The sequence below is a fragment of the Ahaetulla prasina genome, chromosome 5 (genome assembly GCF_028640845.1).
Source record: "Ahaetulla prasina isolate Xishuangbanna chromosome 5, ASM2864084v1, whole genome shotgun sequence".
NCBI lineage: Eukaryota > Metazoa > Chordata > Lepidosauria > Squamata > Colubridae > Ahaetulla > Ahaetulla prasina.
Window position 1 is genome coordinate 92,367,730 of NC_080543.1, and position 26,602 is coordinate 92,394,331.

Below are 26,602 nucleotides of genomic sequence, written 5' to 3' on the forward strand. Positions count from 1 at the left end.
AAGCTTCTAATAACCCTTCAGTGTGATCCAAATAAGTGAAATTTTTAGTAATTACTGCATTTTTGCCAATTGTAAAACCTTATTTGGCATCAACTCGTACATAAACTTTTAAATGTAGCTTTTATAAATAAATAAAAGATTAGATGAAACATTAATTTGAACTGATTTGATTAGAAGAGCAAAAATTTCTAACATTTCACTAATGCCATTTTGGAGTGCCTCAATCACAACAAAAGGTACAACCAAGTTCTCTTGGCAACTCTGACAGAGTTGTTATTCTACTTGTTAATTTAATCTTTCTGGCTCCCAGTGACCAATGACTGAACCCTCTCACAGGTTATTTCCCTCATACTTATCTTGCCTCAAGATCTTCGATAACCAATGTGTTTCAACCCATTAATGAGAATAACTGAGAGTGTTGAAAATTTTCCCTTTCATTATAGTTAAAAATATGCCAACTATATTTTGGGAAGCCCAGCTGAGGCCTAAAAACCCCTCTCATCATTTATGTGATGCCTTTAAAATACTTTTTCAGTGCTAAGATCATGGAGGACAGGACTATCATTATGACTCGTTTTATGACCGCAGGCATTTTTACCCTGCCACCGATTACCTTGGCACCATTAGTCTCTTGACTATTTCTGCTGATTTTACCCAGACTTCTGTTGGTAACCACAACAAATTCAGGAATCTCAAGGCTCCACCCAATCATACTGAGCTCAAATCAGAAGGAGAAAAAGCTATAGCAAATACTGCAATCCACACCGACTCTTCGCATTATTTATTTCCCCAAATAAACTGAACAAATACATAGATGAAATGGCATATTTGGGAAACTAATAATAAATCATTTTCAGAAAAACAAGAAAAGCTGATTAACTTTATGGCAAGGGTGAAATCTAATTATTTTTGCTACCAGTTCTGTGGGCATGGCTTGGTGGTCATGTGACCAGGTGGTCATGGCCAACTTTACGTCACTCACTGTTAGAGCCAGGAGCTGCACATTCTGAAGCACATCCTGCCTTTCTGAAGCCCCCAACACTTTGAGTTTCCCTCTGGCTTGACTGCCCAAATGAACCTCGGAGCCTTCTCTTGTCCTGCTCTTCATCCCGGAGGGCCACACATCCTCCCCCGTCGCCAATCCTCTGTACAAACTGCACACCCTGTTTTTGCAAAGGCAGACCTTCCCCTTGCAGGGCAATCCAAAGAGGGGAGGGGGATGCTGCAGAAAAAGCCGCCTTCCACCTGGACCTCCTCCTGCAGCCAAATGCACCCAGCCATGTGTACCCTTTCCTCAAATGGTCTGTGCATGGGACACTTGGAGAGCGAGCAAGCAAGAAAGTGAGCAAGGGAGCTCTCCAACCTCTGTTTTTGTGTGTGTGTATGTGAGAGGGAGGGAGTGATCTGAAGCTGAGGCACCCAAACTATATGCAGCCCTGAGTCAGCCAGCTCCACCTAACCCCACTCAAGCAGCGGTTTCCCTGCTCAGCCCTGACAAGCTATGCATCCATGGTGCCCACAGCAGCATCTTGAGAGAAGCAGAGAAGATCATCATTTGCAAGGAGACAAGCAGAGATAGCAAGTGTACACCATGCCATGGGAAAAATGAGAGGCTCTGTTGTCCTGCACAGCCTGCTGCTGCTTGAACGGGGGGGGGGGAGGAGAACAGCGAGACTCAGGGAGTAGATCAGGTGGAGCTGGCTGACTCAGGGCTGCTCAGAAGCCGCCTTCACCACTTCCAGAAGTTTGGGTGCCTCGACTTCAGATCTCTCCCTCCTCCCTCACACACAGCTTTTCTAAGCAAAGCCTGATCTGGAAAAGTTGCTTTTGATCTAGCTAAATAATAGAGGGGAAATTGATTTCTTGCTTAAAAAAAATAATTAGGATTTAGACCATACACTGTCATGCATATGGTATTTTTAATGGGAATAGATGCCTTGGTTAAAAGGTAGAATTCAACATGTTGTGTAAAGGGCCCAGTTTCAATTTCTGCTATCTTGGGTTAAAAGATTTCAAATGCTAGATACAAGCAAAAGTGGATAGTCTTAAACCCACATTACGGCAACATACTTATTGAGTCAATTCCAGATTTACAAAAATAGTAAAACTCACAAAGGGACATTTTCTTAAATAATATAGTAGCCATTTCATTTCAGTCATTCTTTTGATAAACTTCCTTCAGTCTTTAATGTTATAGTATTTATAGGACTGACATTTTTACTTACCATCACTAGACAAGCTTTATTAGTACAGCTTTTCTATCTTTGTATCCAATTTTAATAAGATGTAATATTTGTTATAAAATAATAATAATTCATTCTAAAAGAACAACTGATTTTAATATCAGATGTCTCAATCATACCCAGATTTTTGGACTCATTTATTTTCAAAATATAAACATTCAACAGTGAGATTTTAGAAATTTTTAAAAGTTCTGATGCAAATAGTTTAAATGTTACCAAACGACTATTTTCTTCTATTGATGTAAATTAAACAATGTATTCCTTATTAGAAATTGCATAATTTCCAACATAATGTATAATAGTTGTGAAATCAACCAACTGGAATCTAAACAGACTAATTCCTTGTATGTCCAATCACACTTGGCCAATAAAAAATTCTATTCTATTCTATAAATCAGATCTAGCATGCCTCCGAGCGCACACAGGGGGAGGCATGCTAGATCTGATTTATATCTCTGGACAGTGGTTAAATGATCTGGTATTAGATGATTTAGTAACAGAACCAATGTCATGGTCGGATCATTTTCTCCTTCGCCTAGACTTCCGAACCGCTATTCACCACTGCAGGGAGACGGAACCTATACGGTGGTTCTGTCCCAGGCGCCTGATGGACCCTGAGAGGTTCCAGACGGAGCTTGGGCCATTCCCTGAGGATCTGGCCCACGGCACGACTGAGGAACTGGTCGTGGCCTGGGAGCAGGCCGCGGCGGGGCCCTGGATCGTGTCGCGCCTTTGCGGCCTCTGACCCGGCGTAGATCTCGTCCGGCCCCTTGGTTCTCCGAGGGGCTGAGGAGATGAAACGCGGAGAAGGCGCCTAGAGAGCACCTGGAGGTCCAGTCGCTCCGAAGCTGATCGGACACTAGTTGGGACCTATACTAGGACCTACCTAGTGGCAATGAGGAAGCGAGGCGCTCCTCGCCTCCACCCTCATTGCGTCGGCAGATAACCGCCCGGCCGCCCTGTTTGGGTGACCGCTCTCTCCTACATCAGGAGGTGCGGGATGACCCTTGCAGGGACGAGCCGAGGAGTTTAGTGGTTATCTATCGATAAAATCGCTCAGCTGAGGGACGGTCTGGACCGAATTTGGGATGATCAAGCGAGGAGAGGAGGCACGTCTTGTTGAGCACATTTGGGATGAGTTTGACCCTGTGGCTCCGAGGGCGTGGACAGGTTGTTGGGGAGGCTTCACGGCCGACATGTTTACTGGACCCGTGCCCTTCCTGGCTGGTACTGGCCACTCAGGCGGTGACACGAGGCTGGCTCAGAGGATTATCAACGCTTCTTTGTTGGATGGGGTTTTCCTGCCGCCTTGAAAGAGGCGGTGGTGAGACCCCTCCTTAAGAAGCCCTCTTTGGACCCAGCTATTTTGGGTAATTATCGTCCAGTCTCCAACCTTCGCTTTGTTGCGAAGGTTGTAGAGAGTGCCGTGGCGCGACAGCTGCCCCAACACCTGGATGAAGATGTCTATCTAGACCCGTTCCAGTCCGGCTTCCGACCCGGATACAGCACGGAGACAGCTTTGGTCGCATTGGTGGATGATCTCTGGAGGGCCAGGGACAGGGGATATTCCTCTGCCCTGGTCCTATTAGACCTCTCAGCGGCGTTCGATACCATCAATCATGGTATCCTGCTGCGCGGGTTGGGGGGATTGGGAGTGGGAGGCACCGTATATCGGTGGTTCTCCTCCTATCTCTCTGACCGGTCGCAGACGGTGTTGACAGGGGGGCAGAGGTCGACCGCGAGGGGCCTCACTTGTGGGGTCCCACAGGGGTCGATTCTCTCGCCTGCTGTTCAACATCTACATGAAGCCGTTGGGTGAGATCATCAGTGGCTTGGGTGAGATACCAGCAGTACGCTGACGACACCCAGCTGTACTTTTCCACCCCGGACCACCCCAATGAAGTTGTTGAAGTGCTGTCCCGGTGTTTGGAGGCTGTACGGGTCTGGATGGGGAGAAACAGGCTCAAGCTTAATCCCTCCAAGACGGAGTGGCTGTGGATGCCGGCACCCCGATTCAGTCAGCTGCAGCCGCGGCTGGCTGTTGGAGGCGAGTTACTGGCCCCAAAGGATAGGGTGCGCAACTTGGGTGTCCTTCTGGATGATCGGCTGTCGTTTGAAGACCATTTGACGGCCGTCTCCAGGAGGGCCTTCCACCAGGTTCGCCTGGTTCGGCAGTTGCGCCTTCCTTGATCGGGATGCCTTATGCACAGTCACTCATCGCTCGTTACCTCTCGCTTGGATTACTGTAATGCTCTCTACATGGGGCTCCCCTTGAAGTGCGCTCGGAGGCTTCAGTTAGTCAGAATGCAGCTGCGCGGGTGATAGAGGAGCTACACGTAGCTCCCATGTAACACCGCTCCTCGCAGACTGCACTGGCTGCCTGTGGCCTTCGGGTGCACTTTAAGGTGTTGGTTATGACCTTTAAAGCGCTCCATGGCTTAGGACCTGGGTACTTACGGGACCGCCTGCTGTTACCATCGCCTCCCACCGACCCGTCGCTCCCACAGAGGGACTTCTCAGGGTGCCGTCCGCCAAACAATGTCGGCTGGCGGCCCCAGGAAGGGCCTTCTCTGTGGGGCTCCCACACTCTGGAATGAGCTTCCCCCGGGTATACGCCAAATACCTGACCTTCGGACATTTCGTCGCGAACTCAAGACTCACCTTTTTATCCGCGCGGGGGTGGCTTAAATTGGGATTTTAATCTTAAATTTATTAATTTTAAACGGGGTTTTAGTAGGGTAAATTTTAATCATTGGGCTAATTTAAATAAGTTTTTTAAATCGTATTTTAAATCTGTATATTGTATTGCCGGTTTTTTATTATGCCTGTACACCGCCCTGAGTCCTTCGGGAGAAGGGCGGTATAAAAATCAAATAAAATAAATAAAATAAATAAATAAATAAATATTCTATTCTATTCTATTCTAAGAAGAAACATATACTTCTATTTACCTTGTTAGTTGGGAAGTGATCCAGAAGTGCAGATCTATCAAAAAGTTAGAAAAGTTATCCAAAATACTTTTAAGAAAGTTGATTATTTTTCTTTACACAGTGCTGTCTCACATTGTCTCACTAAATTAATTTAAAATTGGCTTAAATTGAAGTAAGACTGTGTTGAATTAGAAATGTAGAAAGGGAAGCTATTCTGTCCCTATTGTAAGCATTAGAAATGATGATGACAGTCTCTTGAAATCAATTTTGAAAGATGAGCTATAGGACTTCTAGAGGAAAAAATGGTGGACCAAAGACATATCTGAAAAGTGAAACCAACTGTGGTGGAATGTAGAGCTGACAAGTAAACCAATTCTTCAATAATCTCTCTTTGTACAAGGAGATGACTTGAGATCACCCATAAGTATTCCAAGATGTTATACTGGACATACAAAAGAAATTGGCTGATGTGTTAATAACTAAAAGGGGTATACAAACAATAAACCAATAGAGTGACCTGGATAATTTTCTTATATTGGATTTTCAAAACAGGCTTGTTAAAGTTTTGAAGAATCTTGTGAGAAGAGCCAAAATAAAAATAAAATTGAGTTCTATAGCATTATTTGAAGATTAAGATTGTACAATTACAATATTACAGTTTTACAACGATAATCTTACAATTAAGATTTTAAGAAGTAAAAGCAGAAATATAAAGTTGGTTTATTTGATAAGGGTAAAACATATATGCTGTTATCTCTGATAACCATTAATGGACTTTTGCTGATCTTAGGACCAAAATGATAATGTTTTATGGATTTGTTTATAAATAAAAGATAGACATAGGAACAAGAGGTAATTTGTTTAATTTTAAGATAAGATGATAAGTTGAAAAATATAATTCAAGGTATTAAAATGAGAATGAATGAATCATTCCACATCTGATATCACAGTATGCCATCAAATATTGATTTTGCAGAAACAAAAAAGGAATATTGTCCTTTCTTCTTATTCAAACCTTCCATAAATAGGACTGTTTCACCTGAACTAGAAATTTATGTATTTATTTAATTACTTACTTTTTTTATTTATTTATTTATTTTTCACACTTCTTAACTGTCATCTCCCTCAGACGTAGGGAATTAATGTGTGGCAACCAAGGACATAGATTTTATAAACTTCTTTGTTGCCTCCCTAGTAATTAATTGATTGGGGGGTTTTGTTTTGGTTTTTTTTTTCTTTTGGAACATAGATATGGTTGCCTGATTCAATGCATGGAGTTTTATGTAACTTTCTCTATGCTACTTTTTTTTATTAAAATACAACTTCAATAAATATGTGGATAGCATATGAATCTTTCCCAGATACATATTTTTATGTCTATATATGTTTGAGAGAAATATGGGAAAATGATAACAGGATTAGTTTATAGTAACCCATCCAAGTCTATGTTGGAAATAAATCACAATTGAAATCTGCAGAGGCTTTGATTTATATCACTGCCACCGACTTTTTTTCTTATACATTATGTTTCACTGGGCATTTAAAATTATCCCTCCATTCAACTTCTGCTAGCAAAATCAATAATAAACTTGTATGTTTGTATAACAAAGCCAAACAGCTTATTGTTTTCCTTTTTTTTTTTCCTGATAGCCGATAAGATAGCCGATATTCCCCCTTTAAAAAGTATTTATGTTTCTCTTTTTCTTAAAGAGGTCAAAACAATTATTAGTTACTGCTAAGGATGAACTGAGTTCCTATTTGCTGTTTTACTGGTGAAAGGGGCCCACTACACCCACCCCTTCAATCCCTTCCAAGCCCGCCCAACATTCAAATGTGCAAATAAGCTCATATACTCTGAGTTTCTGCTGAAAATGGGAGAATATTAATCTCTTCTGGAAGTGGCAGCAGGTAACAATGGAGATTAAAATAGAATCACAAACTCATGTAAAAATAACTCAGGTAGGAGTGCTTATAATAAAAGTCCTGCAAGTGGGCAACTTAACAATTTGTTAATTCAGTAACAATTAATAGAAGTAATCATGACGTTGAAATGCAGAAATATGATGGAGGAACTTTTGGGATCCTCTTATTTCATTTGGGGACCTGATATGGTCTGCTTTTTTAGAAAATAGTTGAACATTTAATGTTGGAAGCAGGCAAAATGACATGGAGCAAAGCTCAGAGATAGTATTTGTCCACAATGGCAGGTAAAGGTAAAGAGATGTAAGGTAAATGACCTAGGAGTTACAGCTCAGTACCACTGGGAATGTGCCAATTCCACAGAAGGAATTAGCTGAAATATTGACACAGACCACACACACATACCAGTTTAAGTTCTTGAAGTGTACATAATGCACATTATGTAATGCAAAATGCACATAAAATCACACAGTTTTTTATTTACCTTGACTGGACTTAGAAATTTACATTTTTTGCCATTCAATTATTGTATTTCAAATTTCAAAAGAAAGCTGCTTGACTTTAAAAAAACTGTAGGAAACCTTATTTTATTTAATTTTAAGGATCATAAATAAAGGGCATTTAACCTATCAGAGGTTAATTACCTCTGGAAGGTTCAATTGTACCAGAAGTTAAATAACTCCGGTAGGTTAAATAACTACCAGATTGGAAAAGAGCTGATGTGGTTCCCACCTTCAAAAAAGGAAGGGGGGAAAAAACCAGACCCAGAAAACGAAAGACCACTCAGCCCAACATCAATACCTGGGAAGATACTGAAAAAGATTATCAAAAAACAGGTATGTGAACATCTAAAAGAAATAAAGTTATAACTAAAAGCCAGCATGGCTTTGTTAAAAACAGATCATGCCAAACCAATCATATTTCATTTTAAATTAGTAGACCAGCGAAATTCTGTGGACATAGTATATTTAGACTTCAGCAAGGCATTTGACAAAGTAGACCACACCCTATATCTTGGTAAGCTAGAAAAATGGGGATAGACAACATCACCACCAGATGGATTTGTAACTGGTTGACAAACCTTACTCAACCTGTAGTCCATAATGTTACTACATCTAAATGGAGGAAATAAGCAGTGGGTGCCATAAGGTTCTGTCTTATGTTCAGTATTCTTCAATATCTTCATAAATGACTTAGATGAGGGAATAGAACAGGGGTGACATTAAAAAAATTCCCTTACCAGTTCTGTGGATGTGGCTTGTTGGGGGGGAGGTCATGTGACTGAGAGGGCATGGCCAACTCAACATCACTCACATCAAGGGGCTCCTCACCGGCCTCTCCCCATCCAGCCACTCTTGTCGCGAATGGCAGGAAAATGGGAAGGGGAATATTCCTGCCTACCATCCTTCCCTCAGTTGTGCTTAGATTGAAGAATGGATGTTGGCAGGAAAATCCCCTTCCCCATTTTCCTGCCTTTCACAAAAATTGTTCCATTCCAGCTGCTTCCACCCCCTCCCCCTTCCTCCTGGGGACTACCTTAAAAGGGACAGGCTGCAGCAGTTCCATTCTGAATGGAGGGAGGAAAGTTAGCATTCTTTCTGCTGCATTTAACATTGAATTCTGTGGCAGAGAGAATGCTAACTCAGAACCGAGCTGCTACTCCCTTTATGGTTCCCTCCTGGCCCCCTCTCTCCTGGGGAACTACCTTAAAGGGACAGGCTGCAGTAGCTCCATTCTGAATGGAGGGAGAAAAGTTAGCATTCTTTCTGCTGCATTTAACTTTTTTCTGTGGAATATCGAGTGGCTGGAAGAGGTGAGCGGTGATCGGCTGCGCATGGGTGGGGCCAAGGAGGGGTAATTACTACTGGTTCAGCAAACTGATGCCCATAATCCCTAGAGGTTCACCCAAACCGGTCTGAACTGGTAGGATTTCACCCCTGTAATAGAAAGGAAATTCATCAAATTTTCAGATGATACTAAGCTAGCAGGAATAGCCAACAGCCCAGAATACAAGGTCAGGATCCCAAAAGATCTTGACAGACTTGAACAATAGGCCCTATCCAACAAAATGAAATATAATGTGGAGAAAAGCAAGGTTTTACAAACCAAAGGTACAAGTACAGGTTAGGTGAAACCTGGGTCAAAAATAGTAACAGTAACTGAAGGACCTTGGAGTCCTAGTGGATGATCACATAAATATGAGCAAGCAGTGTGCAGCAGCAGCCAGAAAAGCTAATACAATCCTTGGCTGTATAAGCAGAGGTATCGAATCAAAACTACACAAAGTGATTTTGTACATATAAAGCCTTAGTAAGGCCACACCTGGAATACTGTATCTGATTTACCATACATCACATTACAAAAAAGATGTTGAGACTTTCAAAAAAAAGTGCAGAGAAGAGCAACTAAGATGATTAAACGCCTGGAGACTAAAACATGTGAAGAACGGTTGCAGGATTTGAGTTTGGCTAGTCTAGAGAAAAGAACTGGGGATGGATATGATAGCAGTATTCCAGTATTTGAGAGGCTGCCGCAAAGAGGAGGAGCAGGGTCAACATGTTTCCAAAACACCAGAGGGCAGGAAAAGAAACAATGGATGGAAACTAATCAAGGAGAGAAACAACCTCGAATTAAGGAGAAATTTCCTAACAGTGAGAACAATTAACTAGTGGAACAGTTTGCCATCAGAGGTTGTGGATGCTTGATCACTGGAGGTGATGAACAGTCACTTGTCTGAAATAGAATAGGGTCTCCTGCTTGAGCAGGGAGTTGAACTAGAAGACCTTCAAGGTCCCTTTTAGCTCTCTTCAGGGTTGTTAAAACCTCAGAGTAATAGAGGCAAATGTAATAGTCCTCACTGCCTCTGGCTTACTTACTAGAACCAGATCTCAAAATAACTTCTCTTTGCTCTTTCTTCAGGCCCCCTTCATAATTGTAATAAGGGAAAAAAATGGGAAATCACAATTCCATCATTAAAAACATATTTTAAAGGCACAGCATCATGGAAACATCTTACCAAAATAAATCAAAAACACAGAATAAGCTTTTTCTGTTAAAAGTTGATTCTAATTTACCAAAAGTGAACATTTGAACTATGGTATGTGCTGTTGACTTGGTAGAAATAAAATATAACAAAGGTGAATCACATGGCCACTTCTTGGTAACTTCCCTGGTTTCTCTGTCGGATAATGAATATGATATAAAACAAACAGTAAAGGTAACAGTTGATTTTACCAAATTCTGAGAACAATAAACAAAATCCTAGTTGATCAACATAACTTTATAGCACAGATTGGCAAATGATATTAATTGTAAACATCACTGGTAGACAATGAGCAAGTTCTGAGCTGGGTTGGAACCAGAAGTAGATAGAAATTTTTCTAATAGTTCTTGTCTTCCTCTGTATGTACCTCTGTCTCCTCCTGCAATGCAGATTATGACGCATGTTCTTGACAGCAGTCCAAGCTGATCGTTTTCAGAGTGGTTTTTTACTTTAGTCAAGGTTTGCATGAAATTAGGGGTTGCTTTAGAACAAGTCTTTATCACATCAAAAATAATGTTTTTTTAAAAAAATTTCCAATACCATGTAGTGCTATTTTCCTTTTGTTTTTATCATCATTCCTTCATTCCTTCAAGGTCATTGTTAACAGATCCTGGTCTTCCTTCTTCATCTCCTGTTCTAAGAAGTATGCTTGGAGGCTGTCTCTCTCCTTTGATCCCATTAGGTGTTATTTTTGTTTTCAAAGTTTTTCATTCTTGAGCTTCCACCTTTTTAAAATAAGATTTCCTGAGCTGATTTGTTGCTTTTATCTCATTTTTCTTTCTGTCATCATGATCTCCCATTTTCTAAAGTTGAATTGTGTCAAAGCAGCTGCTTCAGCTCATTCATCTTCTAATCTCTCTTCCTGAAAGTTCTTTTTCCCTTTTTCTTAAGCCATAACTTCAAAATCAAGTTATGATTCTTTTTTCTTTTACTTTGCATAGCCACTCAGTTACATCTTGTTTAATTTTGTAATATCTACGAAATATACTGTTCCTCTCTAAAGTTCTGTTCCATTATTCCCACATTCTTTAAAACAAATATTAGAATTTTTTTCCAATTGCTCTCTTTTTATTTTTCTCTCAAGCCTCTTTTAATCTTAAATTCTATTTGTACAACTCATTGTGCTCCTGAGTCTGTTCATAGTGCAGATGCTTCATGTTTCCCTTTGTATTACCTAATTCTTTCCTGCTGTACATTATTATTTATTATTACTATAAAACTTCTCTATTCTATTTTTAGGGCAAAATCAAATGACTGCCTCTCAACTTCCTGGACCATCTTTTCTTCAGCCTTCTACTATTACTTTCCCATCTTTAACCAGAAATAATAGCATCCCTGACTCCTCCTATTTCCCGTTACTGGAACACCCTCCTTCTTGGATTCTAATACTCTTTCTGTTCATACTTATATGAAATGTCATGTACTTCCTGGAATGTATAAATGAGTCAGGCCTACATAATTTGTCCCAAAAAGGGGCTGGATACATGCCTCAGCATGTTTGGGTAGTATTTTTCTTTTAAAAAGTTTAAATGTTTCGAAAGAAATAAATAAGATTGCAGTACAAAACAATATATAAATATAATAAAATGTATGTGTATAAATACACACACACACACACTGTATATCATCATCCTCATTTTAGCCATTGTCTATCCACTGTAGGATGAAAGCTTCTTCTGCATGTTTCCAGCCAATACTGTCTTGATATAGTCTTCTATTTTCTATTTCTGTTATATTTAGACTGGATCTAAATATGTGAATAGCGGTGAATAGCGCAGGCTGGTAAAAGCCTGTTATTAAGAACACAAAGCCTGCAATTACTGCAGGTTCAAGCCCGGCCCAAGGTTGACTCAGCCTTCCATCCTTTATAAGGTAGGTAAAATGAGGACCCAGATTGTTGGGGGGGCAATAAGTTGACTTTGTAAAAATATACAAATAGAATGAGACTATTGCCTTATACACTCTAAGCCGCCCTGAGTCTTCGGAGAAGGGCGGGGTATAAATGTAAACAAAACAAAAAAACTGCATTTCAAATATAGGAGGCTTTCTTCAACATCCCTCTAAGAAGTTATGGCCTAACCCAATTCAATAGAAGGCAGCCCATCGAACAGTAGAACATGGCAAATTTACTATACTCTTAATATATTTTTTTAATCCTATGTGGCAGACAGCGATTACATCAGCAGTACTATTATCAGAAATTGCCCTGGGACTGAACTCCCAATTTGCAAATTTCAGGACCTACTCCTACCCTAGTGCTCCTTCCTTTAACACCAAACACCTGATCTCATTGATGGGAGCAACACTGACTGGTAGATGGATGGATTCAACCAATAACTTTTGCTGCATAGATGGTGATTTCTTTTGAATAGGAATAAAGCCAAATGCCTGCCTCATTCTGATTCACAACACCATAAATTGATAAGGAAACTTGTAAAGGAGGAATCATGATCAGATCAGGAGATTTTCACAGCAAGCCGTGATCACCCCCCCCCCAAAAAAATCAGCTCTGAACTTTGCATAGTAACCTACCTTCACAAATACACACAAACACAATGTACAGCTTAATCACAACATGATGTCTGGCGCTGCATTTAGGACAATATGGCATATTTAAACAAATAGCGCATTTTCTTTGAAGACAGTTGCTGGAGACATGCAACATTAGCTGTAAAAGCACTGTGAACCGGTATATAAGTCTAAGACTCTAAGTACTATTGCTATTGTTTGTTGACAACTTCAAGAGTAGATAACTCTGAAAAAATACTCAACTATGTAAATCTTGATGCTAGCCTGTTGTCACTGTTATTTAAAATTTCAATATTTTCTCTTTTATGGTCCTTGTTACTATAGCATAAAAAGTAACACTAGCTTCATAAATAATCAATGTGCCCTTTACATTAACTCACTGCCATCCTCCTATTTAAAATTTGACACATTAATCACTGCTGATTGGTATTGTGGAGTACAGTGCAATGAACCATACAGGAAATTGTTAAAGAATTTGTTTCTTGGAGTCCATATTAGCAGAATCTACATGCAAGAGTAGAAGTAAGCCTATTAAAAATTTGCCAACGGTCCAAAAGACCAAGGAAAAATTATTGAGGAAATGACATGTTCTGATAGGAAGCCTGCATCTCTGCATCTTAATGTCCCATAATAATAAGAAAGAAGAAGAAAAAATGTCTGTTTTTTTCTGGAGGAAACTCTTTGAAAGAAAATGCTAAGTCAGAAGAAGTATACAGTACTTTCAGTCAGAAGAAAGTACTGCATATATATCAAGATGAACAAAGATTAACTTCTTTGCCTATTATCTTTACTCCTAACATTTCAGAGTTTCTTCTTCCATTCTTCTCCTAGTTGTATGTTGCTGCATATGGAAATTGACATTTTTAACAAGTTCAGGATAATGGTTCTCTGTTCAAGTATGTTATTTATTTATTTATTTTTATTTGCTTGATATCTATTTTGTCAGATATGATTCTGGGAAGCTTACAAACATTAAAGCCAATACACATCAAAATACTAAAATAAAAAATAACAGTAATAAATGCCATTAAAGAATGGGGAGAAGTGAACAAAAAGAATATGAGGAGAAGTCTAATCCAATAAACACCTCAGAATGGTGCACTCCCACTGGGGCACCCGGCAAACTGGCAAAGCTAGGTCTTCAAGCCTTACAAAGGATCAAAAGGATGAATGTGGATTTTACCTTGCAGGTATGATGTTCCAAAGGGCAGGAACAATAGCAGAAAAGGCTCTTCTCTTGGACTCATCAGCCAAAAATCCTTGAATGATAGAGTCCGTACCGTGCCTACTCTGCCAGCACAAATGGAGTGGCCAATCCCATTGGAATGAGATTGTGCTTCAGATAATATGGACATGCCATGAAGGGCTATGAAGGTGATAATCAACATCCTGAATTGATCATATGAAATGAATGGCAACTCCCATTCATTCCAACGAACTAAGACAGGAGAACTTTCCACTGAATTTCATCCCCAAACTTTTCATCAATTTAGCTAGAAACCAGGAAGATATATTGCAACAGGATCAGATGCAAAGTCCTATATTTGGATAGATTTTTTTTCTAAAACTGCTAGTATAAAATTGATTAAATCAATGCTTAGCAAAGCATTACTTTGATGATGTTGATGAATAATCTGCAGCTATATTCATTCCTCTCCATTATCATTAACTTCATTCACCAAAACTTCATTGAAATGTTGCTGCTGCTACTGCTGCTGCTGCTGTTGTTGTTGTTGTTGTTGTTGTTGTTGTTGTTGTTGTTGTTGTTATTATTATTATTATTATTATTATTATTATTATTATTATTATAAAAAGGAAATCCCCAAATGCAGAGCACATGGATTAAATTGGTGCCAGAATAGTATGAAACAGAAGGTTATCTTTTTGCTGCTGTATTTCTTTGTTTTTAAAACTTACAATAAGGAAACCAGGGTTTAACCTTAAACCATCTAGGCACAGTCTGAATGCAATATCTCCAATATATCCTTATTGTGTTTTAAGCCCCATAGCACTAAAACTTCTCAGCTCACAAGTAAAGCTTTAAATAAATGTAACAATATTGTTTACTTAAATGGGGCTGCTACGACTAGAAGAAATAGCCATTGAGTAGGATTAACATGAGAGACCTGGTATTAACACAGTATATTACATTTTAAAACACAAAATTAAGGCCATTGCTGTCCAGTTTTTTATCATTAGGAGCACAATCGGCTATTTATTTTGCGGAGAGGATGAATGAATACCAGCTGCCAGGTAATAAGGTTTTTCCTAGTCTGTTATAGGAATTAAATTATTAGCAATCAGTGGGGTTCTTGATAGCCATATATTACATTTTCAGCGCCCAAGCTGTCCCTTAAATCAAGATGTATCTTTTAATCAGAAGTACCTTCAATTTATAAAGACTTCACAGTTGGCATAATTCCAGTTACTTTTAACAAGAAAGAAGGAGAAAGTCCTTTTAGTGTAGAGTTTGAGGCACCTAGAGAAATAGCAAAACATCAGCAGCAGATTTTTAAACAAATATCTAACCATACAGATCAGTAAAAAATGTTCATGTGCTGCTAGGAAATTAAAGAATTTAGGAGTGCTGTCTTACTTGGATTGAGGGAATAGCTTTTAAAATAATAATTGTTCCAGCATGGTTTTACCAAAAAGAAGTTTCTTCACCAAGAACTAATCCAGCATGGGTTAGTCAAAAGAAAATCATACTAAGCTAGCCTGACAATCCTTGTCCAATAAACTCACCAGTTCAGTTGATTTCAGGAATATGGCAGACATAGTCTTACTAGTGGAGTAGATGCAAAATACGGATTAAATGGATGTGAAGCTGATTGAACGATAAGTGTAGGCTAATAGCTCTATATCAAGCTGAAAATGTTGAGTGAAATACTGCAAGGTTTTTTATTAGAGCTTGTAACATCTAAGTTTTGTAACTGAGTTGAATGAGGAATAAAAAATATTATCAATTCTTCTCAGAAGAAAAATTACAAGTGAAAGTATCAAGATTCAGGAAGATCTTGCAAGCTGGAGCAAAAGGCAAAAACTATCAATTTTTCTCTCAAAAAAATTATAAGTGATAGTATCAAGATCCAGGAAGCTCTTAACAAGCTGGAGCAATAGAGAGAAACTAGTCTCTGGAATATTTCAGTGGGATCAAATGTAAAGTCCTATATTTGGGTAGAAAAATCCAAGGCATGAATATAGAATAGGAATAATGCAGGTAGAAGGCTCTAGGTATCTTGATAGATACAAGATTAACATGAGACAACAATGTGATGTAGCTGCAGACGAACCTTATATATAATTCTATATTGCATCAACAAAAATATAATCTCAAAATAAGAAAACATATCGTTTCTTTTTCTCTCTTTTAGTCAAGGCATTCCTACAATACTACATCCAGTTTGGGGCACTGCATTTTATAAAGGACATTAACAAATTAGAGGATCCTTAGAAGAGTCTAACCAAAAAGATATGAAGCATGGATATAAAATAATATGCAGAAAACTTAAAAGCACTATTTAGCCTGGAGAACTAATTTTCTGGAGCAGCGGTCACCAACTGGTGGTCCCCGAGAAAATGTTGGTGGTCTGCAAAAAAATTATTTGCATTTTTAAAATATTGCATTAAATCAGAGGTCCTCAAACTACGGCTCCTGGGCCGGATACATGCAATGAACAGTTTTGTTGCTACAGAGAGTATCCCCCTTCGGGGTCTTTTTGTGTGGGTCAGAGGGAGGCAGAAATTCTGACTTGGGGTCTGCTTCAGCCTCCTGGTGCAGGGCTTTGGCCAAAGACTAGACGGAAATGCTGCTGGTGGCAAGGAGCTGGAGGGTCTTGTTCCAGTGGGACTGCCTCATGGCCTGGAACTGGCTGACCATCTTAGCCTGCTGAGCCTCCGGGTGCCGATACCTGGCCTTGCACTCCTGCAGGGATGCCCTCTACTTGGAAAGACTATGCTTGTAGTCCTCAGTGAGGTGCGTCTGCTGAGCCTCCTTCTGGTCAGATCCAATTTGAACTGAGCCAGTTGTTTTGCCAACACTTTCTCATGGTGGGTGCTTAGCTCCAACAACTGTTTCCTGTTGGGGCCCTAAGGAGCTCGGGTGGGCAGGCAAGGAATGGCTGGCAGGAGAGGGGTGACAAAGCACCCCTCAATGTGAGTGACATTGAGTTTGCCATACCCACCCAGTCACATGACCACTTAGCCACGTCCACCCAGCTGGTCATTAGGCAGATCATATTAATGGTCCGTGGGAGTTAAAATTATGAATTTAGTGGTCCCTGAGGTCCAAAAGGTTGGGGACCCCTGTTCTGGAGGACATGAGACCAATTTTCAGATATCTAAATGGCTGTTAACCTTCTGTGGTTGGTCATGATAAGATCTTCTATTTTTACTACCATGGGTTGGGAGGAAAAAATGTTTTTAGTGACTTAAACCTGGATTAAGACTTCATCACTACACGTCAGGGAACATATATGTCTGTTATTTGGGATGGTTGCACAAGTTCCATTTTTATTTCTGAAACTGTAACATTCTAGCTAGAGATCACTCAAACAGCAAAGCACAAAACAGGAAGTCAGATTAACCAATAAGCACATAGGATGCACATTCTGTACACACTGGATTGCCCATCTGCAGCAATCTGCAGCCTACCCTTATCCATCAACCTCTTCGCAGCATAGGTACGCAGTGATGCCTATGTGCAGTTGTGAACAACTCTAAATGAAGCTTCTATCATTAAAAGAATTTAAGATATCTTCTGTTATCTAGACCATTAGTTTCTCTATGCCACAAATATCCAAGATATTTTCCTGCTAAACTGCGCACTTAGAAAGACATGTTACAATAATGTTTCCTATCCTGATATCCCTTACATTTTGATTTCAGCTCCCAGAATTTCCAATACATGGCTATGTATCCAGAGAAAAAGATTAGATAATATTATAACAAAGGTATATTTTTATGATGATGATGATAATGATGACGACGATGACAGTATACACAGCAAACGAGACAACTACGCTGGACTTTGCACCATAGATCATTAGTCGAACACTTCCCAAGCGTTTAGGACTGCGTGATATATCGGCGTATTATGCAAGCAGATCCCAGTAAATTGGCCTTCTGCAGCTGACCAATGGTGATGTTGTCAGCACTAATCATTTTTAAGTTTTTGCCTAGGTCTTTAAGCACAGCTCCCAGTGTGCCAAGTACCACTGGAACCACCTGCACTGGTTTATGCCAGAGTCTCTGCAATTCGATTCTCAAATCTTGATATCTGGTGACTTTTTCAAGTTGTTTCTCATCGATTCTGCTGTAACCAGGTATAACAATGTCGACTATCCACACTTTTTTCTTTTCCACAATCGTGATATCCGGGGTATTGTGTTCCAAAACTTTATCAGTCTGTATTTGGAAATCCCACAGTAGTTTTGCATGCTCATTTTTAATCACTTTTTCAGGCTTATGATCCCACCATATAATATTATTATTATATATTAAATATTAATATATAATTATATAATTATAATTTTATATATATATATATATGTCTTTGGTATATTAATAATTAATATTAATTATTATTGTCATCATTTCTTTTATTCATTAAACATGAAACTCAGTCAACTGATCATTTAAAAACATGTCCCAAATATCATTGTCTGGTGCTAATGGTTGATATGGGTTGCTACCAGCATCCTAGGTTTCATCCAAGTATCTTCTTAAAATATATGATGTTCCGAGTAGCACAGTTTTTTGCAGTTCCGCTGGTGTTATTGCAGGAAGCTGCAATTTCTTTTTTTTTTTTATTCAAAAAGTTTTACAAAAAAAATTTTTTTTCCCCTTTTCTCCCAACCCCCCTCCCTTCACTAATCCCCTCCCCTCTCCCCCCTGACTTCCCGGAACAAGCACAAGGTATAGTTAAAAATAAAACAAACATATGCTAAGAAAATTTTTCCCCAAAACTATTATACCAATTTTCCCTCTCTAGCTCTGACTTCCTCCTAACATAACCAAAATCCTTCAAAAAAAATTAACAATTAACAGTAATAAGATATGTAAAGCAATAAAACAAATTAATCCTAAAGTGTTTAAAACCAGCTAAAGCATAAAAATTCAATATCTCCCTTAAGCTGCAATTTCTTGATGTCTTTTGTAAAATTCTTGGACATGGTACCAAGTGCTCCGATGACAATGGGTATCACTGTTACATGTTTCATCCATAGACATGTAGTTTCGATGGCCTGGTCACGATATTTCATGATTTTTTCCAGTTATTATTATTGTTGTCAGTTGTCAGTCCTTCTCCAAACCTTCTATAGTTCTCAAGATTTTTTAAAAATTGAAATGCAAATAATTGGTGAAAATATATAATCTAAGAATGCAGTCTTCTAAAACATTGTCATCAGTTTAAAAAATAAACATAGGAATATTTTCAGCCTTTAGGCAAAGCAAAGTGGTTGTCTCAGACAGATGAATTGGGGCTTCACAAAAGAGTAATATGGTGTAATTGTTTAGGTTACTATTACTGTATTTTTATGCTCAGGAAAATATTTATCTACCTGAAATACTACAAATGCTTCTATGCATTTTACTTAAATTGGGTAAGAAGAGGATCAAAGGGTGTGGCTCAGGCTGTAAGATAGCCTGTTATTAAACCCAGCTGCCTGCAATTACTGCAGGCTCGAGTCTCACCAGGCCCAAGGTTGACTCAGCCTTCCATCCTTTATAAGGTAGGTAAAATGAGGACCCAGATTGTTGTGGGGGCAATAAGTTGACTTTGTATATAAATATACAAATAGAATGAGACTATTGCCTTACACAATGTAAGCCGCCCTGAGTCTTCGGAGAAGGGCGGGATATAAATGTAAAAAAAAAAAAAAAAAAGTGAGAAGCAAATCACTTTTTGTTTGATTTCAGGTAGCAAAATGTTGTCATCTGGTTCACAGTCTTATGATAAAAAAGTAACAGTCAAGAGCAGTGTTTCTCAAATTTGGCAACCTGTGTGGAGTTCAACTTCCAAATTCTCCAGCAAGGCCTAGAGTCTAGTCTAAATGCTGGTCTAGAAAATAAGGAAAATCTGCATAAGATGAGCAATTATCTTTAGATGTACGTTTTTTTTTTGTTTACTGTACTATTTTTTTCTCTCAATCTCTATCTTTTAGTTTAAAAAAATATGTATTCCTACAATGGCACTTTCTAGTTATTTGATAGTTAACTGGAATACAGACTTAAGTTTTTAACTTAATTTGATTGAATTTTAATGTGTTTTTAATGTATTTGGATTATTTTATTATGTATACTGCCCAGAGTCAAACAAACAAACAAACTTGCCAAACAAACAATCCTCTGGTCCAATTGTTACATTTATGTTCAAGATGACAGACTACCTGGTACAAATTTCTACTTAGTCTTGAATTCTGGCACCTAGTTCAATACACGTGACAAATCATTAGCTCTCAGTACAAGCCCATTTCTCAGAAAAAGATATTGCACCTCTATTAATCTTTTTTATAGATGTCTGAGATTATGAATGAGAAATATCTGAAAAACTGCAGTACCTCCTCTGAGTCTAAGAGGAAAGCAGCACTGAATTTCCAGGACAGGAACTTGAAATAAGTATTTAACTGATTTCCCCTGCAGTTTTGATACTTTTTCCAAGAAAGGATAAACAACACCTGTTAATTGTTGTTGGTCTCCAAAAAACATTATGGTGGACAACTGGTATATCATGCTTCTGCCCCTTTCTTCAAATTGGTTGGAATAATTACAGGAAACTGGTATTTTCAGTGTTGGATTCACAGAGTTTAAAATTTGATGTACATCACTGATGGCTGATTTATAAAGACATAAAGACATGTATAATATCCAGTGACTATAAACTGCTTTTACAATATCATGAATGAATATTTTTTGTGACTTTTTGGACTTTTAGAAAATACATTTTCTAAGTATCCAGATATTTTGTTTCTGAAGATTCTCAGTCATCCAGGTTGTCCCAGGGTGCTTTTTTTCAAGAGGCAACTGGACATTCTTGTTTTTATTTGAAGATGATGTTGTTTCTTATGCAAGAAGTTTCTTAGATGAAAAGCGAAACATTTTCAAATATTTTCATCTTCTTGTCCAGACCATGAATCTATTCTAAAAATTATTGTAATATCACCTCTATCCAAAATTGGAAAAAATATGCTTTTGACCTTATTGTGGTAGACTTCCTGGGATAATGGATTTTACAACATGCAATATAAATGGACCCTGCCAAGGGATACTCAGACACGTAGAGTTAAATTAGTAAACCTTAGTCTTTAAGAATTAATACAGAAAAACAATTTCCATTATTCACTTAACTATCTGAACATCTCATTGACCTACTAAATAAATAATATTGTTTCCATAGAATCAAATTGCACTGTAGGCTTTGTTACAATATAAAATTTTGTTCAAGTCTATTCTACTCCTGCAACACCAAATTCCAGACTGTTTTCATGGAAGAAGCCAGTTTCTTGAATGTCACTCTGGGTTCTCTTCTTGCAATAAGCCTCTGCTTCTAAAGCAGGCTTATTGCCATGAGCATACCATTCACAGAAACTGAATCCTGCAGAAGAGAACTGCACCATATGGAATAAAAATCTTTCTTTGAGGACTGGAAGCACCTGGTTATGCATAGCATCTGTTGGGATTGTCACAATCTAGAATATTTCTGAAATGCAAAAAAAAAAAAAGAGAGAGAAATCAAGGCCAGATTATTTTCTTTCTGTCCATTATTCATCACAATCCTCAAGACCATCATACTAAGGCCATGGCTTTAGCATCTTCCTGGAGACTGTTTAGTTTTCTGTTTAGTTCAGTGTTTTTTCACCTCAGCAAATTTAAGATACTGTATACAGACTTCAACACTCAGAATTCCTCATGCTGGGGATTCTGGCAGTTGAAGTCCATGAATCTTAAAATTGTTGAGTGTCGGGCCCAAGAACAAAGAATGACACATGGAGTTACTTCTGGATAAAGTTGTATTCATTTTTTTATTATTGATTGCCTATTGACAAATCTTGCAAGACTAAAGCAATTATCTACATAAATTTAAATATACTCTGTGAATTGTTAGGAAGGACCCATTTTCACCGTTTTCCTGCCTACCAGACATTCCAAGCTTTACTATTTCTTTGCCCCCTGGAAAAGAATATGTCTGTCCTGCAACTCCAGACTACAGTCCATTACACTAAAGTTGAAATACCCTGGTTAAATGTACATACTACTATAATCCCCACACACACAGATAAGCCACCTAGTACATACTGTATCTCCACATAACCTCAATCCCCAAATCATACTTCCAATCATAGTATACCAGACTCTTAACTCAACTGAAACCTGTCCAATCGAACCAAGGCCCAATAAATGTGTAATTTGAACAAGGCAAAGCAGATTATTTTTGTGCCCACACTAATTATACCCTACTTGTTTTGCCTTACATTCATATGTTCTTATCTTCTATAGCAGGGGTCTCCAACCTTGGTCCCTTTAAGATTTGTGGACTTCAACTCCCAGAGTTTCTCAGCCAGCTTTGCAGGCTGAGGAGCTCTGGGAGTTGAAGTCCACAAGTATAAAGGGACCAAGGTTGGAGACCCCTGTTCTATAGCACAAACAATCACCACACTTTCACTAAATAAGTCTTCTACTAAAACCTCAGCTATCCCCTCCACCCACGTCTTTTTACTGGGTGCAAAATTATAGAATAGAAGGAGCCTTGCCTATTGTCTTTCTTCTTCTCCTGTTCTTTATGTCCCAGCATTTCTTTAAGAGGGTCAGTGGCAGCCCCACACACTTACTCACACATATACATAGACCAAATCAAATAATCAACTCATTTGGAATCCAGTGCGCTGCTAAGAACATTGTGTTTTGATGTAGGGATCATGTACACTGCCTGCCAGAATATCAGTTTAGCCATTTCAAAGTTTGCTGAAATTCTATATGAATTTCCCATTCGACTTCAACTAATCTCAGGTTCATGTTTCTATTCCACTTACAAACTAACTTTTCCTAGCTATATCACCTCAAGTTGTCCTGACTATTTAAGATAGAGCACTACAGTTTGTTGTAGGCTACCCTACCAGTTAATTGACTACTTCACAGAATAAGTTCTCCTTCAATTTAACTACAGCTTAATGTGTACTCCATAAGTTTTTCCCTTTTTTCAGCAGCACTAAAATGGCATGCTATGTATTCTCTTTATTTAGGCCAGAGAAGAGATTTTTTTCCCCTCTTTCTTAACAGTACTTTTTTTGTGGGGTCCTTGGTAGTCTGAGTTTGGTGGTTTTCTTGCAGACATCTCATTATCAAACTAGTAACATTGTCAGTCCTGGATTTTTATTTCCCAAGTATCTAGTTTTTCCATGAAATTTATGTTGTTATTTTATTTAGAAAATGTCCTAGGGATACTATTTTTCCCGTTACTAGGTAAAAATCTTTTGCCTCAGGAAACTGGAAAAACAGTGCATTCCTAGACATTGTAAAAGGGGAAGGGCCTGGAAAGAAGTAGGTATCCAGGAAAGAAACACTGCAATTTTTTTTTAAATTAAAAACCTACCATATTTCAGACAATCCACAGTTTGTTAGTGATTGATTTCTAATTTAATATGCTAAGTCAGGATGTCCACAGCAACAGTTATTGGTCTCGAAGTTCCACCCTCTTTTTATCATATGTACAATATGTGTGATGCACAGTAAAAATGGCAGGGCTTTGATCATCCGATCATGCCTGCCATTTTGAGCCACAGCTGTAGATGACCTTAGTCCAACCTCTATCCTACACCTTCAAGAGAATTCATAAAGTCAGTGGTTTAGATTGCCTATTTAAGGATCAGTAACCCAAAGATATAAACGTAGCTTAACTCCCACTCACTATGGACTTGATACTTTTTTGGCTGTTCTGGGAATGTGTATATAGGTAAATGACAAATTAGTAATGGCCTAGAAAATAATTCAGTCTTGCTCCTTAGAAAAACAAATGAAAAGATTGATCCACAGATCTATATACATACCTTGATTATAAAGGCTAAAAGAGAAAAATCACAGATTCCCTAATGCTAATGTCTCCTTTCCCCCTTCTTTAAAATTCTTGTGTTTGAAAGCAAATACTTGGCTATCCAGCCATACATCCCATATGCCCTCTTTGAAAGTCCCTCTGCATGATATTCACTTTAATAGGTCTAATTATAGAGAAATGCACTTCTTTCCATCATTACCAAAGTATTGCTAGGTTTTCTTCTTTAACACGCTAACCAGCTGTTTGGAAATGTACATCTCTAATCTCTTTCCTCCACATATTCAAACAGATGAAAGTAATTTTGTGCTCAACTGTCTATAAGTAATTAGGCTGGAATGTAAAGGAGTCTTTAAATATCAGTTCAGAAAGAACTACACTCTTAGCATACAGAGTAATTACTGGCAATCGTCTTCATCTGTAAGGTATATCTAATGCATTTTACATGAGTCCCCATTATTAACATAACCTGACTATCAAAGCTCTATTGAATCTGGTATCTTTTTTATGTTACTGGCTGAAATCCCCTAGAAGTAGAATAATTTGGAAACAGTGGTGCTGATGATGTATTTCAGTTGTAATTTGTTATTTTCTGTCTACCATCCCTATCTTTGTTGTTTTCCTAATAAATCTCCAACCAGTGGGGTTCCAATATACATAAACAAGTGTTCAGCTTTCACTACAAAATATATATTAATATTCAATAAGTGCCCTAGAATACTGGTTTTGCTAAGATTCCCAGGCCAAATTCCCCTAATATTCTTAATTAGGAGGTCAAAAAAGAATCCAGTCATAGGAAGCAAATTGGCATGTAACTTAAAAACAGAGTAGAATTAATTCATAAAGTTATGGGTGAGTTTTGTCCATGTTTCCAGTATAGAAGTAGAACTTTGAGCCTCAAATAATCACTCTTCCCTCTTCCAGTCAAGATATTTGTGCTCTAATGATAGGCTCAAGATTCAGAAACATCTTGACAGACTTCAACACGTACCCATTCCAACAAATTGCATTCAGTGGTGAGAAAAGTTTTTCTCATTTAGGCAAGAAAAACCAACAGGTACAGAATAGGAATATGGCTCAACAGCTGTCTGTGAGAGAGATCTAGGAATCCTAGTGGACAGTCAAGTTAAATATGAGCCAGCAGTGTACTGCAGCTGTCAAAAAAGCTAATGCAGTCCTAGACTATATTAACAGAGATATAAATCAAGATCATGTGAAATGTTAATACTGCTTTATGCTGCTTTGATATGAGTAGTCTTAGAATACTGAGTCTGATTTTGATCACTGGAATGCAAAAGGGATGTTGAGACTCTAGAAAGAGTGCAGAGAAGAGCAACAAGGATGATTAAAGGGCTGGAAGTGGAAACCTATGATAACCAGTTGCAGGAACTGGGTACGTCTACTTTAATGAAGAGAAGGACAAAGGGTGACATGACAGCAATGTTCCAACATTAGAGGGATGTCATAGAGAAGAGAATATTAACCTACTATCCAAAGCACCTGAGGGCAAGACAAGAAGTAACAGATGGAAACATATCAAGAAGAACAAAGGAGAAATTTTCTGTCAATGAGAACAATTAATCAGAAGCTTGCCTTCAGAATTTATGGATATACAATCACTGGAGATTTTTAAGAAGAGATTGGATAGCCATTTGTCCAGAATGATATAGGGTCTTCTGCTTGAGTAGGAGATTGGACTAAAAGACCTAAAAAGTTCCTTTCAACCCTGTTATTCTGTTAATGATTCTACTGTAAAGAGGATTGATCAATTATATCTGGGACAAGGGAAGTTCCCAAAAAATTAGAGTCCATATTGCTATATAAGATATAGCCATTTTCTGAGAGACAGAGTGATTTTCACACTAAAAATCAAAGTGGGTTATTCATGAGGTAATGCCAAAAGATGGGTCATGAGCCAGCCACTGATTCAAAGAAGTATAGAATGGATTCCTAAATTGATGTACTACAAAGCACTTATTGTGTGAGATTAAAAATCTCTTGGTCAGTAAAATCCACAAAAAAAAATTGAGTTCTGATGTTCATTCTACAAAATTTTGTGAATTGCTGTTCTTCAATGAATTTCAGAATAGATAAGGGAGTGAAAGAAGGATATATAGTGTTCCCATATGATTTTTCCGGGGAATCATTACAGTCAGTAGCAAATTTTGAATTCATTGAATGAATTTAGACAAGCAGAGTGGTTAAGAATATGGACTGTATAAAGAGAAGGATGCATGTTGTCGCCATATGTATCTAACTTATACAATGAATTTACTACAAGAATAGCTGAATTAGGATGGGTGCTATTAGTAGTTTGACATATGCAGTTAATACTACTGTGAGTTTAAAAACTAATGTTTAAAAGAATTAGAAGATCTGATTTAAAAAGTAAAACTGCAAATTAACAATTTGGGTAAATATTAAAATATTGAGAAGACAAACATGTCAGCCTCTATACTTCAGAGAATTTAAGGTTGGCAGCCAAAAAATGAAGAGGATAACTAGATTTCTTTTTTCTCAAGAAGAGAAAAAGAGGGACAGTCTGATAGAAAAGTAAAGAGGAGATGAATTCTAATAAGAAAGGGAATGATAGATTTAGACATAACCATGAAGAATAAGCATATTTCAATAATAATAGTAATTCCAGTTATATTGTAAGCCTGTGGAAACTGGGCACTGAGAAAGAGTGAGTGAGAAAAGATAGATGCCTTTAAGTTATAGATTTAATAAGAGTACCAAGGAATTCAAGAAGAACCAATCAATAAGTCCTGGACCAAATAAAGACTGTTTTTTCTCTAGAGGCAATGCACAGCAAGCAAAAACTGACATACTTTGAGCAGATACTATAGTGATTTTGTTTGACAAGACTAGAGAAGGAGAAGAATGGGAA